Source organism: Vidua macroura, chromosome 4 (genome assembly GCF_024509145.1).
Source record: "Vidua macroura isolate BioBank_ID:100142 chromosome 4, ASM2450914v1, whole genome shotgun sequence".
In the NCBI taxonomy this organism is placed as follows: domain Eukaryota; kingdom Metazoa; phylum Chordata; class Aves; order Passeriformes; family Viduidae; genus Vidua; species Vidua macroura.
Genome location: NC_071574.1, coordinates 57715940 through 57731240, shown reverse-complemented (window position 1 = coordinate 57731240; position 15301 = coordinate 57715940). Strand labels below are relative to the sequence as shown.

The following is a 15301-nucleotide window of genomic DNA, read 5'->3' as shown; positions in this document are numbered from 1 at the left end:
CATCAATCAAGAAGTTAAAGTCTTTTAAGCTTAAATAAAATAAGTGGTCTTTTCATTCACTGTGAAGTTAGAGTGAGTGAAGACCTGGGTAGCATCAGAATTACATAGGTCAATGTGATCATCCTGATTGTTGTTTACTACTTAAAAAAAAACCAAAAAACAACCAAAAACTCATAAGTGCAACTCTGAACATTTCAAGTTTACTTGTGCAGAGACATCTTTATTGGAAAGCTGTCCCAGAATTCCATGTATTTATATAAAATCTTTCAGGGTCATAAGATGTCATATTCACATTTTATCCCTTACTCTGATTATTTTTGAGGAATTATATTCTGACAGAAAGTCTTACAAGGCTTAGCAAGGCCAATAGCCTCTTGGAGAATAGTATGACTCCAAGAACCGAAGATCCTGGATTCATCCATATACAAATCACTTTAAAAGTTGACCACTGAAAAACATCACTGAAGATATTAAATAATCAGGAACTGCATCCTTTCAAAGTTAAAAAGAAAGAAAAATGTGTAAAAGTAGATGTTATGTGATTAGGAAGTAAGGCAAATTTTTAGCTTCTCTCCATTCTTCTTTTGCTATTATCAGGGTGACCTTCTACAAGGTAATTCAGATTAAAATGCCACATTAGAGTAACCTCTGCTAAACACATCTAACTTTATAACCAATGGAATGTAATTATCAACATCAAAGCAATAATTAAGAAATTTGGATCAATGATTGCACAGAGAAATAGTGTACAGTGAAGAGTGATTACAAGGTTAACTGGTACATATATGCCTTGAATTCAAGAATGTTGAATCTGTTAAGTCATGCACTGATCCCCTTTAGATGCTTATTTGTATGCAGCAAGATGCATTCAACTTCTATAACAGAGAAAAACAGACCTCACATGGAAATATTGAAGAAATACTTTGTTTTTCCCTAAGCCAGGTACTTTGTAAGATGTTTCACACAGTGATTTGTTTTTGTATTGAAAAAACCACGTTACCATGGAACTGATCTCTTTCTACTCAAGAGACTGAGCAGACATAGCGGGAAGGCATAGTCCAAAGCACCTTACTATTGTAGAAAACCAAAACAATACCAAATTCTAAATTAAATCTACCTTTTTTTTTTTTTTTTGAAAACCAGAAGACGAATCTAAATTGAACTTTTTTTTTTCTTTTTTTCTTTTTCCATCCTTAGCAGCTGAATCCATTTAGGAAATGTACAAAACTCTAGGTCAGGGGCACAACTTCTAAAGTGAAGCGGGAAGTCAGTGTTGGGTGAACTTGCAACTGACCTTGTGAGCTGAAAAATATCTAGTTGCTTTTAAAAAATAATTTAAAAATGAAAACTTAAGTCATTTACTAGAGAAAAATCCTTTTGAATACCATGAATTTGTGTTTCTAAAATATTAAGGTGTCTTTGATGACCCAACACTAGAATTACTTCAGTCTAAAGAAAAATTAAGCTGCCTTGCTTCCACCTTCTATGTCTGATGTACCATATCATACCTACTTAAAAATACAGATTTTCACCTAATTGAATAATAATATTTTCCTTTAAATAATGATACCCTGTGAATATAATTTAAAACCTTGCCTGCAGTTTGGAAAAAGGCATTAATAAGCACTACTCTAAAGCCACATAAAATGATCCTGAGACCTCAAATGGAAGAAAAGTTGGGTATATTTGAATCACTGGTACTTGAGCTTTCTCCAATTTCCTTATTACTATATGAAGAAATATAATAGATGAATGTAAAAATATATAGTGGACAATATTGTCAAGAGGTTTCAGCAACTGTGCTTTCTTCATTGAACTATGCTTTGGCAGCTGCTGCCCCACTGGGTGGCCCCTATGCTATGCTTTTAATAGTTTTAATGCTTTCAAATATAATTTATTTTAAGTAATATTTTGTCTAATTTATATGACCAGCCAAACCAGAAGCTGCAAAGATAATATTTTTTAACTTCCTTTCTGATGAATAATAAATGTCACAAAGGAATTAGAAAGTAGGATGCAGTTGTATGTACCATCTGCTGTGTATGGGAACAGAAGAAAGATATTAGACTTTAAATTAGGGGTTTCTTTCCTAGAAACTCAAAGATGAAAGGAAAGCACACTGATCACTTGGAAAGTAATACTACTCTCTATCAGTCATTAGAAATCTATCAGGGCTTAGAAAATCTCACAATATGACAAGATACTCTGGAGAGCTCTCTAAGGAATATCTACAAAGTGTATTTTAAATAAAAATTAATGTCATTAATGTCATACAGTCTTCTAATTATTTACTTTAATTTCTTTTCTGTTTCTTCCAGTTGCCTAAGGCCTGTGATAGCAGGATAGGGAGTTCTGAGGTAAAATACAAAAACTTGCATGCTGAATTCCCATTGTAGCTGACTACTTGTAAAAGTAAGGAGAGCTACACAATTGCATATTCACATGTTTAAAAATTAACTTACCTAAAAAAAAAAAAAACAAAAACAAAAACAAACCCAAAACTACCCACAGTTTGGCTCTGAAGTGGAAACTGTTAGTGTGTCCATTCCAGCTGCCCACTTGGCCTCAGCTGTCACTAAAGAGCCAAATGCTGACCTAACCATGAGCAGCACGGATTAGGCTTGTCTGCAAGGTGGCACAGCCATGAGACATGACAAGGGAGGAGATGGCTCTCAGGGGTGGTGTCCTCCAGGATGTGTGCAGCTGACTGAGGTGTTTCTGACTATTTTTGTATTTTACATCAATAAAATAAATACCAGACTATGTTTTCTTCTGCTTTATAATTTGTTGTTTGACAGCTATGCACAGATTTTTAGTTTAAACAGTTGTCATATTTTTTAATTTAATGTCAGATGTTAGTATTTATTGTACATATAAGAAAAATAGGAGTGGAATAAATGGAAAGATAAGCAGGACAAGAGTGCAATTGTTTTGAAAAAGTGGTAGAAATCATCTTCAGAAGAGTGGGTCATACACAAAAAATAAAGTTTCTGGAGAAAATTCTTCATGCTAGACAGTATTTTAATATTTACTATTACCTAATATTATAGAACCTTGAAAGTGCCAACCTGGGATCAAGGTATCTTTTTTGTAGAGCTTTAATTAAAGTTTCTTATAAAATAAATTGTAAATAATTTTGGCTCAAATCAGAAAAAAAATGGTCAAAATAAAGAAATTACAAAATGAAATTAGCAATTGCTTAAAAGTATTTATAGTAAGCTGGTACCATCATAAAACCCAACACAGATAATATTATATATGAAGGCTTGTGAACAGAGGAGAAAATGTAGAAGTATGGCACTATCCCTGAAAACACTGTCAATGCTCTAGATTTGAACTTTTAGCTTTTGTCTTTTTTTTTTCTTTTTAAATCCAAATTTCTGTGATTCTTTTTGGCTCAACACATGGGTAGCACAGAGATGACCTGGGACAACTTTAGATATCTGTAAGATACCTGCAGATAACTCATGTTCTGACTTTCACTTTTGTCCACATACCCCTCTGAGATGAAACCTATGTATGGTTCTGGGGCTAAATTAGCTCAGAGACCCCTCCCTACAGGTACCATGGGTAAAAAGATGAAGCTACACCTTGCTGGGATATTTCAAACTTTCCAGCATTAAGATGCTATTTCAGCACCCTTCTGCTGCAGGTATCCAGCACTCCTTTGGTGGCACTGCTGGACGTACCATGCAGCCTTAGGGCGACACTATAATGTGACAGTCTTCAAGCTACCTAAGGAATAATTTCTCAGACAAAAAGACCTAGGTTTTAATGCTGCAAGGGCATCACAAACAGCTCACAAGAGACCTGGACTGTTATGACACATGGAAATAACCTGCTGGCTTTAGAGTGACTCACTCTGGAAAGCAGGTGTTTGAGCCACTCTGTTCCCTTGTCTATGGACCAAGAGGCCACATCCTGAGGAAGTTATTAAAGCTATCAGTGTAGCTTTAATAGAAGTCTAGTAGTATTCTCCCTTGCATTGACATCTGCTACCATAAAATGGACCCAAGCAGAATTTATTAGAGATTAAATACCTGTGTCTGAAGTAAAATTTCATCTTGCGAGCTTTATCAGCTTCTTTATGCTAATTAGAATATTATAAAATATTAAAAGAACATCAACCTCTGCTCCTTGCACAGTTTTCCAGTAAATATTGACTTACAGTCTGCTAATACTGAGTGCAGCAAATAAAAAAATTGCCTGAAGTTTCAGGAGGAATAACCTGGTTGAGGAGTCCCCTCCCAGCTTCTCCATCAGCAGGAAGCCACACTGTGAGGGAAACAGGGCTGTGAGGATCACCAGAAACTGCTATTGGAGCCTCTGAGCACCTACACAAAGTAAGAACTACCTCAAATATCACAACCCTCCCTTGTTCAGCTTGCTGTTCCCAGCATAATCACAGAAAATAAAACTGGAAGGTTTACAATGTCTCGTCCTGCAGGGACATGCAAGGACTGGGAGTATAGAGACCGTGTACCTAAGACCTGGAGAGGAACAGCCCTCTGAGCAGCTGACAACACGGCCAGTGCTTCTCACCCATGCCCAGAATAGGTAAGATGAGACAAATGCTGTCTGAAGTACCTGCCTTTACAATGAATTTCTTAAGTTTACACATGACAAAATCTATTCCCAGAGCCTGAAAGAAAAAAAAATGATTTGAGAGATGAAAGTCTGACAGAATTATACTCATGTATTCTGTACAGATCTATCAAAAATGTTTGGAAATTCACACATAATTGATCACTGCTTGTATTTTCTGAAGCTACAACAGTCTTAGAATCTTAGTCATATAATTTCATGTAATTAATTTTGCTAGCTGGCAAGCCAGCTCCCAGTCTTTTGTTTATTGTTAGTTATTCTCTAGCAAATAACAACTTAAAGAAATAGGACAATATCATGTCTCATTATTAGGCTGATTTTTTTCCCCCAGAAACAAGGTATAAGAAATGAATAGGTCAAGAATTGAAAAACTCATCTCTATAGCTCTGTATGTGTACTTGGTGAAGGTAAAAAAAAGCATATTTTAATAGAAAAACAATAATTTGTATCAGCATGCCATCCTCATGTTCTGTTGCTGTTCACTGCACACACATTCCTCAGAATATCCTGAGTTCATCAGACATAGGTTGGGCTACATGAGAAGAGAAAAAAGTTGTGTTGAAATACATTGTGTGCAGCAGGCTTCACACGCAGTTTTCACACGTCTCCAGCTTCTGCTGACATGGCTCTGATTTTGACAAGATAGGTCAGTCTAGTTCAAAAGCTGGGACTCATTATGGCAATCCTTTACAGTAAATATGTGGGGAAAATTAACTATAATGGAATACAAATATTTTTTGAGCAACTGTTAAATGCTGGGGTTGGGCCAAATGGACAGTTGGCCTGGGGCAACAGATTTTTCATAGGCACACGTATTGTTAATGAGCACTTAGTCCATCTATCTGTTACCTTCAATCACTCATGGGTGCCTTCATTCTGCCTCCAGGACGTCTAAACGCAGACGTCTCGCCCCAGCCTGGCAGCAGGAAGCCTTGATGTAGCCTCGAAGATGAGAGAAGGCAGCTGCGGATGAATGAATGCATGAAACTAGAGAGTGATGCAGACAGAAGAGGAATCTGCATGTAACCATCTTGTGGGTTTCTGTTTTGTCTTGGTCAAATAACAGTCTGCCCTCTGTATGTGGGAGGATGTGGTCCCAAAAGGCTGTTTTGGGTGTAAAAGGGCAAGGTGGCAGAAGGGTTTGTTCACAATAGATATTGAAAACTCTGATATTGTTATTTTCTTTCTTCCTTCTTCCTTCTGTTCATCTGCTTCTAGGCTTTTGCTTCATGACTCCCCTCAAAATTACTTTCTTACAATTTCTGTCTATTTTTAAAAATCTTTGAAAGACTTTATTTAATTTTATTAGTACTCTCAGTTGAAGCGACATGTAACTTGTACAGATATCATCAGTTCTCAAAAACTAAATAAATTGTATTTGATGATCTACTCAGTCTTCTGATAACAAGCAATCTTTTTCAGGGAAAATTGAAGATAAAATATAAACAACAACTCAGGGCCCTGCCTAGGTAGGGAAGTTTCTTACACATTTTAATATTGTGTCCCTTACAACAACATTCTACATGGAGAAGACTGGCAAACATTAAACCAAGCTCTTAATAAACCACCAAGAACACAGCCAATTTAGAAACACTTAATATTGTACAAGTGACCCATTCTGACCTTCTGCAACTTGGTTTTCAATTGAAACAATCACCAATTCAAGCACGCAATCGAGTGCCTCCCCATCCAGTTAGGCATTTCCTCAAGGAAGAAAAACACCCAAATCCATGACAAAAACCCCCACTAAAAACTGCACATGTGTTCCTATATTTTAAGTACCCAATACTTCTTAATAACCACTTTATTATTATTCAGTCAAACTTTAAAGACACAATCATGTACAAAGAATCTGCAAGAGGCAACTTGAGAATCCAGGTGTTTGTCTGGATCCCCAAGAATAATTGTACAGGTGAAAACCTGAGAGGACAACTGAGTTCCAAATACAACCTGTGTGCACTGTATGGCATATGACAAGTAATTATTTGACTTTTTTTTTTAAGGAGGAAAAAAGGATTATTTTGCAATGCACAGGAATGACCGAATAATCACCAGCAGGGATTATCCTGTTTTTGTTCTCATATAGGAATAGTTTCTTCAATCAACTTGTTATTTGACAAATAAAAAGTTCAATAAAGAAACTCTAATGGTCAGTTTAAACCACTGATCATTTTGATCCATTACAGACTTCCACTTGGGGTCAAAAGGAAATATCAAGTTTTTCAATTATTTAGTTAGAGTGTTACAAAAGTGAATTTTAGATAAAAATCACACAAGGAATGAAGGGAACCTCAAATTTTAGAAAAAGAAGCAACTCATTAGGGTTCACTAGCATTGTCATAGGCTAAATACATTGTGAAGCAATGTTTTTCATCTGGGCTGCATGTTTGGCACGTGTGTCCCATTTGCAGTACATACTAGGATGCTGGAAATGACTTGAGGATGTGAATTTCAATGACTATTGTATAAGATTTAGTAATCTCATATATCTCAGGATTTAGTACCTTGTATAGCTGTCTAGAGGAATAGATGGTCAGATATAGGATAAAGTTTAGAAGAGCAACAGTTGTGATGCAACAAACGATATATGATTCTCCTCTCTCAATCTCTCTAGTTTTCTCATTTTCTCTCTGGAAATTGTTTGAGTGTGAAAAAAATCTTGGCCTATCACTTTCTGTTAAAAATATCTTCATGGAGTAAAAGAAGCAAAATTAGATAATAAATTAAATCAATGATGATGCCTTTACAAAGGGAAATGACCCTGGGGACGACTGTTGGCATGTTATCACAGGCTCTTTTGGTTATGCTCTGTTGAATATTTGTCCTGATTTCTCTCACATAAAGGCTAAGACTTCTGCCACAATTCTGCACACTGAAATTCTTAAATGTCCTGCTTCTATTGCCTTGCCACAATTTACTATTTACACTTTATTCTGCTTTCTCCATAGGAAATGAGTTTTCTATCCACATTAGCCATATTTATTGGATACTTTTTAACAAAGCACCCATTTATATCTCTCCCTCCTTCCTGCCTTTATTTACTAAGTTAGGCCATGCAGCACAGTAAAGGTGCGAACACCAAATTGTTTTCATTTGCTGGCTCCTAATTAAGCCTGCAGCTGCTGCACTTGAGAATAATAGCCATCCAGGAAGCCTCAGATAAAGGAAAATCAAGGAGAGAGGTAGACAGAAGGATCCTTACTGCAGCAGTCCTCATGGATGACCTGTTTTAAGGAATTATTGGGAGCTGGCATTGATCTATTGTGGAATAGAAAGCTGACTGGCTAATGAAGGCATTAGTGGCAGTACATGCAAGACAGAGGTTTGGTCTTCAGTGTTCTGACACAAGGTGCAGGAGCAATGAACCTTATGTTACAACTACTGCTCTTGAGTGCTGTATTTTATTTTCCTAGATGTATTGAGTAAAGTGAGGAAATAGGTGAATGACAAACCAAAAATAATACTATTTTGAAGGAATATTTGTGTGAATACAATGCAGTAAAAATTGAATTAGCTGTGAGTCCCTGCTGAGTTGTATGAAATAGCTGTTAAAGCTAATTCTCATTGTAACACATAATGGTATTATTGATTTACTTGATACATGGCTAATGAGTGTAATTTTTCAGACTCCTTGAATACAGTAAATCCTGTTTACTCTTTTAGTGCAAACCTGCCTGCTGCCTGTAATTCAGCTTCCCTTTTATTGTATCTTCATTGTTCATTCAAATAGGCCTACTCACATTCCTTCACTGCTAGGACTTGATAACATATTCTGTGGGAGCACCTGCGTGACCTTTTTATTACATCTCTGTTATCCTTTGTGACAGTCAGTGGGAAATTCAGGAGAAACTAACAGCTGAATGGCAGGGGAGCATTAACCCCTTCAGAGGACTGTACTTCATGGAAGCATTATGACACCACATCATGGTAGCATGAAGAATGGGTCAGGGTCAACTAGAAAGGTCATTATGAGGCTTTAAAGCCCTGAAAGAGCTTTGACAGAATGGAAGAAGTTCAACAGTAAAGCACAAAAAGGAACCAAGGATGTTTTAAAATTTTTTGGCACAAAATAAGACTCAAAGGCAAAGTGGCTTTGGATTTTGAAAGGGCATTGCCTGCCTTGCGGTCATTCTCATGGTGAGCAAGGAGTTGAGATTTTTCCTGACACACAAAGGATTGAGGGTAAATTTAATTTTGACCAGATTTTTGCTTTTATTCCCAGGGATTTTAGACTCTATGTAATTAGGAGGGACAATATTAGTGAATCCCAAATTCCGTTTTAGACTCTATATAATTTCCCTGTGATTCAACTACCATATTTGACCATTTCCCAGGTCAAATATGTTTCAAAACCAATAAAGCAGATATTCACTGTGTATTTATTCATATCTTTATGGTACCAGTATCTGGCTATCCTCTCCCTTATACAAAAAAAGAATGATAATCAAAAATCATGTTAAATGCTTACATGCTTTTTTAAAATATAAAGTGTCTTTCTTTATGATTTTTGCGCCTTTGTATGAGTTTGTTGCAAACTGCCATGAACTCTGGGGAGGGGAGATCATGGGATCTCCTTTTCACTTTTTTCCGGGTTTATCTTGCAAGGGGATACAGAGTGTTAGAAACTAGAGTTCTTAGAATTATCTGTTTGTATCCCATGTTTTATGTTTGAGTAAACCTGTTTTATTCCAAATGTCTGTTTTGATCTGGCACATTGCCTGTCACTGCCCTTCCTCAGTGGTGGTGTCCTTCTTCACCACAGTGCCCACACATCATATCTTGACATTTTTGAGTCTATAAAATACTCACAAAATGAAGAAAACAAAAATACTCAGGACACTTTACACAGTTTCTTCCAACTGCTACAAAATATTTGTGATGGTTAAAGGTTCAGATACCCTCTGTCCCCTCAGCAATCACACCTCAGACTGAATGACTGTTTTCCTTTATTCAAATATTCTTTGGTCCTTAAATACTAAATTAAAATAATAGAAAAATAAAAAGAGTCTTAAAATCCTATTCCTGCTACCCATGGCCAACACAGCTTTTAAAAAATAAAATCATAAAATATGTTTGGTACCAATAGAGAATTTTATAGAATATATTAAAAATTATTTTAAAAAATATAATCTATTTCAGCAATTTAAAAATCCCTGCTTAAATATTCCATTAATTTTTCTTGCATCTGCCCTATCCTCCTTTTTCCAGTCAGGTCATAGTATCAGTTTTAATTATCCTTCATGAGCATGTGAATACATTTTTAGCTGACATCCTTTTTAATTCCATGCATATTTTCTATCATATATACAATTACAGAGCACATATGATAAGTTCTGTATTCCCACTTATCTAAAACCCAAAGGTCATAAAGCTTATTGTTTGAAAAGCTTTTTCTTTCTGAACTTCTGCAATGACATCCAAACCCCATTTCTACATTAGATTGTGATAATCATCAGTCACAAAAGTAATAATAATAGAAAAACATAAGAGAACTGCTCATATTTATCTACCATATGAAGTACCTTATTCTTGGAAAAGTACTATGAAGATGTAAGGTTCACTCTTCCTGAAAATCACCAGAATTTTCATGCAGATATTGTGATCACATGGATTTAACTATTTTCTTTCTCTTGCCAAAGTTACACACTCAGGAGTCTATTTCTTTTTCCTTACTTTAAGAAGCTGGTGTAACAAGATAACAGTAAAAACAGTGTCCAAGTACAAATCTCCTAACAGAAGATACTGAATGCTACATCAATCAATAAGGGGGTTTAACTGTCAGAGAGGTCCCTCTGTGGACCTTTTGTTCTGCTAGGATTTTCTTTCTGTCCATATTCCACTCATCTACCACATTCCTATAGGCAACGACTCTTACAATTTATCATCGAATAAAACAACCATGAAGCTATCTTCCAAGGGTATTAGTCAACTGAAATAAAAAATGAACTTCTGATCTGTTTAAGCCAAACTCTTCTTCTGGGGTTGTGAACACAAATTTTATGCACATACCACTACTGCAATAAACTGTCAACTTTGACTCCAGTCACAAACACACTAATAGATCTAGACTTACTTATAATGTGTTTTTCCCTTAAAAACTATTCACACCCTGGGCTTGCTTTGATACTAATTAAAGATTACAAAAATGTGTTTGATATCTACTTCTGTTTGTCCAGATCATTAAAAATATTAATGACAAAATAAATAAAAGACTAGAAAAATAATCTTGAAGTTCTTCACCAATTGTGACCCTCCATGAGAGTACTTACAGTTATCTATGTGAATTAGAAGGTAATAAACATTTATAGGGTTTTTTGCTTACTTATGTCTTAATTTTATGATTGGGTAAAGCTGGGTATTTTTTCACAAGCAATACTTTTCTGGTTAAAACGCTAAGCACAAAGGTATTAATTAATTTCAATACATCTGCTTTTAAATGAGGCTCTGTTTTTCTTTCTCTTTTTTTTTTTTTTTCCCTTAACTTTTCCCTGAGAAACCAAGGTGGGGGAAATAAAAGAAAAAAAATAAGAAAGCAAACTATCTCATTAGAAAATTGAATTAAATAGAAGCAAGTTCCACTTTTCAGCCTTGTTTTCCATTTCATAGAATATAGATAGATTGTGAATATGTCCTGTTTTTGAGGAAGAGTAAGAAGAAGGAACACTGCCCCAAATTTACCCTCATATCTGGCTTGTCCTGTGCTCAGGTGACAGGGCTGACTGTGCACTGAGCAGTGAGGTGGGCAGATGAGTGACACCACAGTGAGAGGGGATGGAGAACGTTCCCTGAGGAGCTGGTGCTCCCTTCTTGTGCATGTTTGTGCTGCCCAGGGCTGGAGGGTCCCCACTGCCTCCTCCATCATGCTCCAGAGCACACCCAGAACCTGTGGCTGAGCTTGGGCTGGCACCCAGGTGTGTTTGATGTAGGACAAGTCTAGCCTCAAATGTATGACTTAGGTTAAAATAAAATTTTTCACATATATACATACACACATATATAAACCTACATAACCCCACTTCCTAAGACACTTTTACCTCGATCATCATAAAAGTTTTCAAACATTAAGAACCCAGGCATCCAAAATGGTTTCACACTGGTTTGATCATTCCATAACAAAATACATTCACATTAAAAGTCATACTTATCTCTGAAACTACCAAATAACTTGTCCATTATTTTTAGAGAAAAAAAAATATTTTGAAAAAAGATGAATTTAAATTCTTCCAAGCCTGACAAGTACAGCTTGCTCTGTAGTTATAATTTAGCAGACAAAAAGCCAGAGGGTAATTTTTCCGTGATGTTTCCCTGATAAAAATGAGCAATGAAGTCAGAAAATACACCAATTTTCACTTTATTAAAAAGCTGAAACACATAGTTTCAGCTATGAAACCTGCTAGGAGTCATCTTCTTGATGGAATTTCTGAGTGCAAATAAAATAGCATATCTACAATCACTGCCTAAGAAACAAGAAAAGTTAGTACCAGCAAGAATTATTTTTTATTCATTTTTTAAATCACTCTAATAGTTAAAAATAATTTTAAAAACCCCAACCCGAAACCTAACCTAATTCAAAACCAGAGACTACTTTTGCTAAAACTTTGCTCACTTGATAGGAAAATTGATAAGAAAAAAAACCCAATTAATACGGGGGGGAAAAGAGCAATAAAAATGTGTTCATACAAATGAAAAGAAGAAAATGGAATGCAAGAGATACTGATTTATAGGTTATTAACTAAAGTAGTTTAAACACAATAAGAGCAAGACAAATTCTAAATTGATAGAATTATTTGTGGATGGAAAAGGGGACATTTTATCAGATACAGAGAGGCAGAAGAATGGAAACATTTTTTTCTTACATACTTTAGAAGTAGCAAGTTTAAATATGAATATCAAATGAAGGGAGAAGATCTTTTCAGCCCACCAGTTGTTAGGAAGGAACAAACCTTGTTAACACAAGTAGGAAGGAAATAAGAATGTTAAATACTGTAAACTGGAATCTCACTGAAAAGCTAACTGGGAATTTAGTTTCCTCCTCAAGGTGGCTCATAATTTTTAAAACCATATATATGAGAAGCAAGTTGGTTACACTGGCTTTTGATACAGATTTCTTTCATGTTTTGAACATAGCACGTGTTTGAAACAAATAACATGTGTTTGAAATTGGTAGTTTTGTTATCAGGATTTAGTACAAAAGATTTATAATATAGCAAATTTTCTCCAAATCAAATTACAATATGAAATTAGTCGTGCTTCATGTTATCCGATCATGTAAGAGATGTGGAATGTAGGAATCCTTCTCAGTTAAGTGTCCAGCTCTTTCACAGGTCAATAAAGAGAAAAGGGTACCTAGAGAGAAGTAATTCATCATGGCATCAAACAGGTGTCTATCCTCCCATTGATAGCTGTTTGCAGTTTGACTATACGTCTTTGAAAGCTAGAACATGCTGATCTATTTAGATTAAAATAACTACTTCAGTGTTTTTGAAAGTAAGGGATTTCATGAAAGAGGGTTGTTTATTACTAGAAATTCTATCATTAGCGGTTGTCATAAAGAACAGAAACATAAATGCAGAATTATTCTCAATGAGTTATTAGTATTTTTCTTTTTAATAAAAATATTTATGCAAAGACAACATTTAGTTACATATCTAAGAGTGAAAAGTTTAAAAGCCATTCTAAATTTTCTTTCACTAGATAATCTGAAAACAAATTGGAGTTATAAAGTGCAGAGCAATTGACCTTAGATATTATATACATCACTTATAAAGCTAATTGCATTTTAATTGGGTTTTAGTAAATGGACAGTTTTGCAATGAGATATTAGATTTTAAACACTTTTGGTTTTAATGAGTGTTAATTTTACTGGTGATTTGCTTCAGCATAGAAGTATCATGACTGAATTAATTCTGCCTGAAGCTATTCTACATTTAAGGTCATAAATGTTGACAAGTAGTAGAGATGATAAGAAAAAATGATTAAAAAAACCCCAAAGCCAAACCAAAACTAGGAAAGTTCAGCTCAAAACCAGAAAAAACCTGAATAAAAATTCCCAAGATATAATGGTTCTGTAAATGTTAGGAAAGGCATTTTGAGCTGCAAATGTTCACATATTTTGGAGCAAATTTTAGCAAGGTTTGACTTTTTCCTCTAATTATAGCCTCAACACAATACTGGATTAAACCTGAATGAGATAGAAACACTCTATGATAGAAACCTTCTAGAAGATATTTTTCTTTTTTTCCTCAGGTTCCCTTCCCATTTTATGACAGTCTCTTAATCATATGCAGGACACACAAATAGTTCTATTGAGATACCTTGAATAATGATATATTTTTCTAGCCACATAGAGATTGAACATCACTCTTGAAAAGATTCTTATGTCTTCTATTCACTTTCCTGTGAGCTCTTCCTACCTGCAACGTTGTCTCTTCATCAGCTGTTAGCTGGACTCCATGCGTGTGCTTTACAAAATCTCCTTGAGCCCTGACCCTTCCTTCCAGGGAGGGACACCTGTTCCTTTGTCTCTGATCACAACAGCTGGAGTCAGATAAAATGGATTATTGAGTACCCTGGCATACAACCCTGACAGGCTGACTGGTGAGGGCTTCTCATCTTGGGCTGAGCATCAATATTTTCTGTCAAAGTTTCTGTCTCAGGACAAAGCCCAGGTCCCTCTTTCATTCATAACTTTTGTTGTTTGCCTAACTGTGCATGGTCTGGCATGCTTGTGTTAGTCTGTTACACTATTGCTGCTACTAAGCCATTTGGTTGAGGCCCATTCAGCTTTTTTAATATATTACCTTGTCTCATCCTCAGGTGTCACACTCAGGGGCTCTCACCATCAATAAATGTAACTTAGCAGTTACCATTCATACTTACTGCAGCATTTTCACGATTTTCCTACAGGGGCAATGTTAACCTTACAGAGTAGTGTTTCAAAAATGTTTTATAATATTATAATAAAATAATAATTAAATAATATTATCATTAGATAAGTCATACTTTTTGTATATATGTACATATACATATATATATGATTAGGCTTTTCTGGGCACAAGCGAGTAAAATGGAAAGAATTATAAAAAAATCAGATACTACTGTGACAGTAACCTAAAATAATTTTCTCCCAAATTAGTATAATCTATGAATTCTATTAGCACATTTCTTATTCTTTCCTTATTAATATAAAATAAATTAATAGACTAATAAAGTAATATCTGATAGGATTTTGCAAGTGAGAACAAATATATAAAAAAATGAGAAGCAAACTGTGTATTTAATGTAAAATAGATATTTGCCTTATATGCTTGAGGTGTTAAACTTCAGTCCATAATCTTTTGATATGATCAAAATACCTCCACCAAAAATGCTGCTGTACTCAACACTTCAAACATTTTCATTCTATATGTAACAGCAATTTTGAACTCTACTGCATTTTAGAGTATTCAAGGAATGTTTTACATAACAAAAAATCAACATATAGACATAGTTTATTTCCTCATGCATCTTGGCCTGAATAGTAACTCTGAAGCTAATATTTAAAGAGGACAAAAGCACTTTTTAGGGGGTAGGGTATTTCTATGGCTATTTCTGGTTTTATATTTATAGATCAACCCTTGATCTTTCATCTACATATATTTCTACTTAAGTATATTTGGATAATTAGTGATATTTGTACTGAAAAAAGTTTTAAAAT

General features: G+C 35.1%; 1 long non-coding RNA gene across 1 annotated transcript; it reads right to left on the bottom strand.

Moving 5' to 3' along the window:
- Nucleotides 1-5007: 5007 nt before the first annotated feature.
- LOC128805879 (uncharacterized) lies at nucleotides 5008-8443 on the bottom strand. The gene is made up of 3 exons (XR_008436623.1): nucleotides 8346-8443; nucleotides 5455-5568; nucleotides 5008-5137 (listed from the first exon to the last, which is right to left on the bottom strand). It is a non-coding gene; the product is annotated as an uncharacterized LOC128805879 (long non-coding RNA).
- Between the last annotated feature and the right edge of the window lie 6858 nt (nucleotides 8444-15301).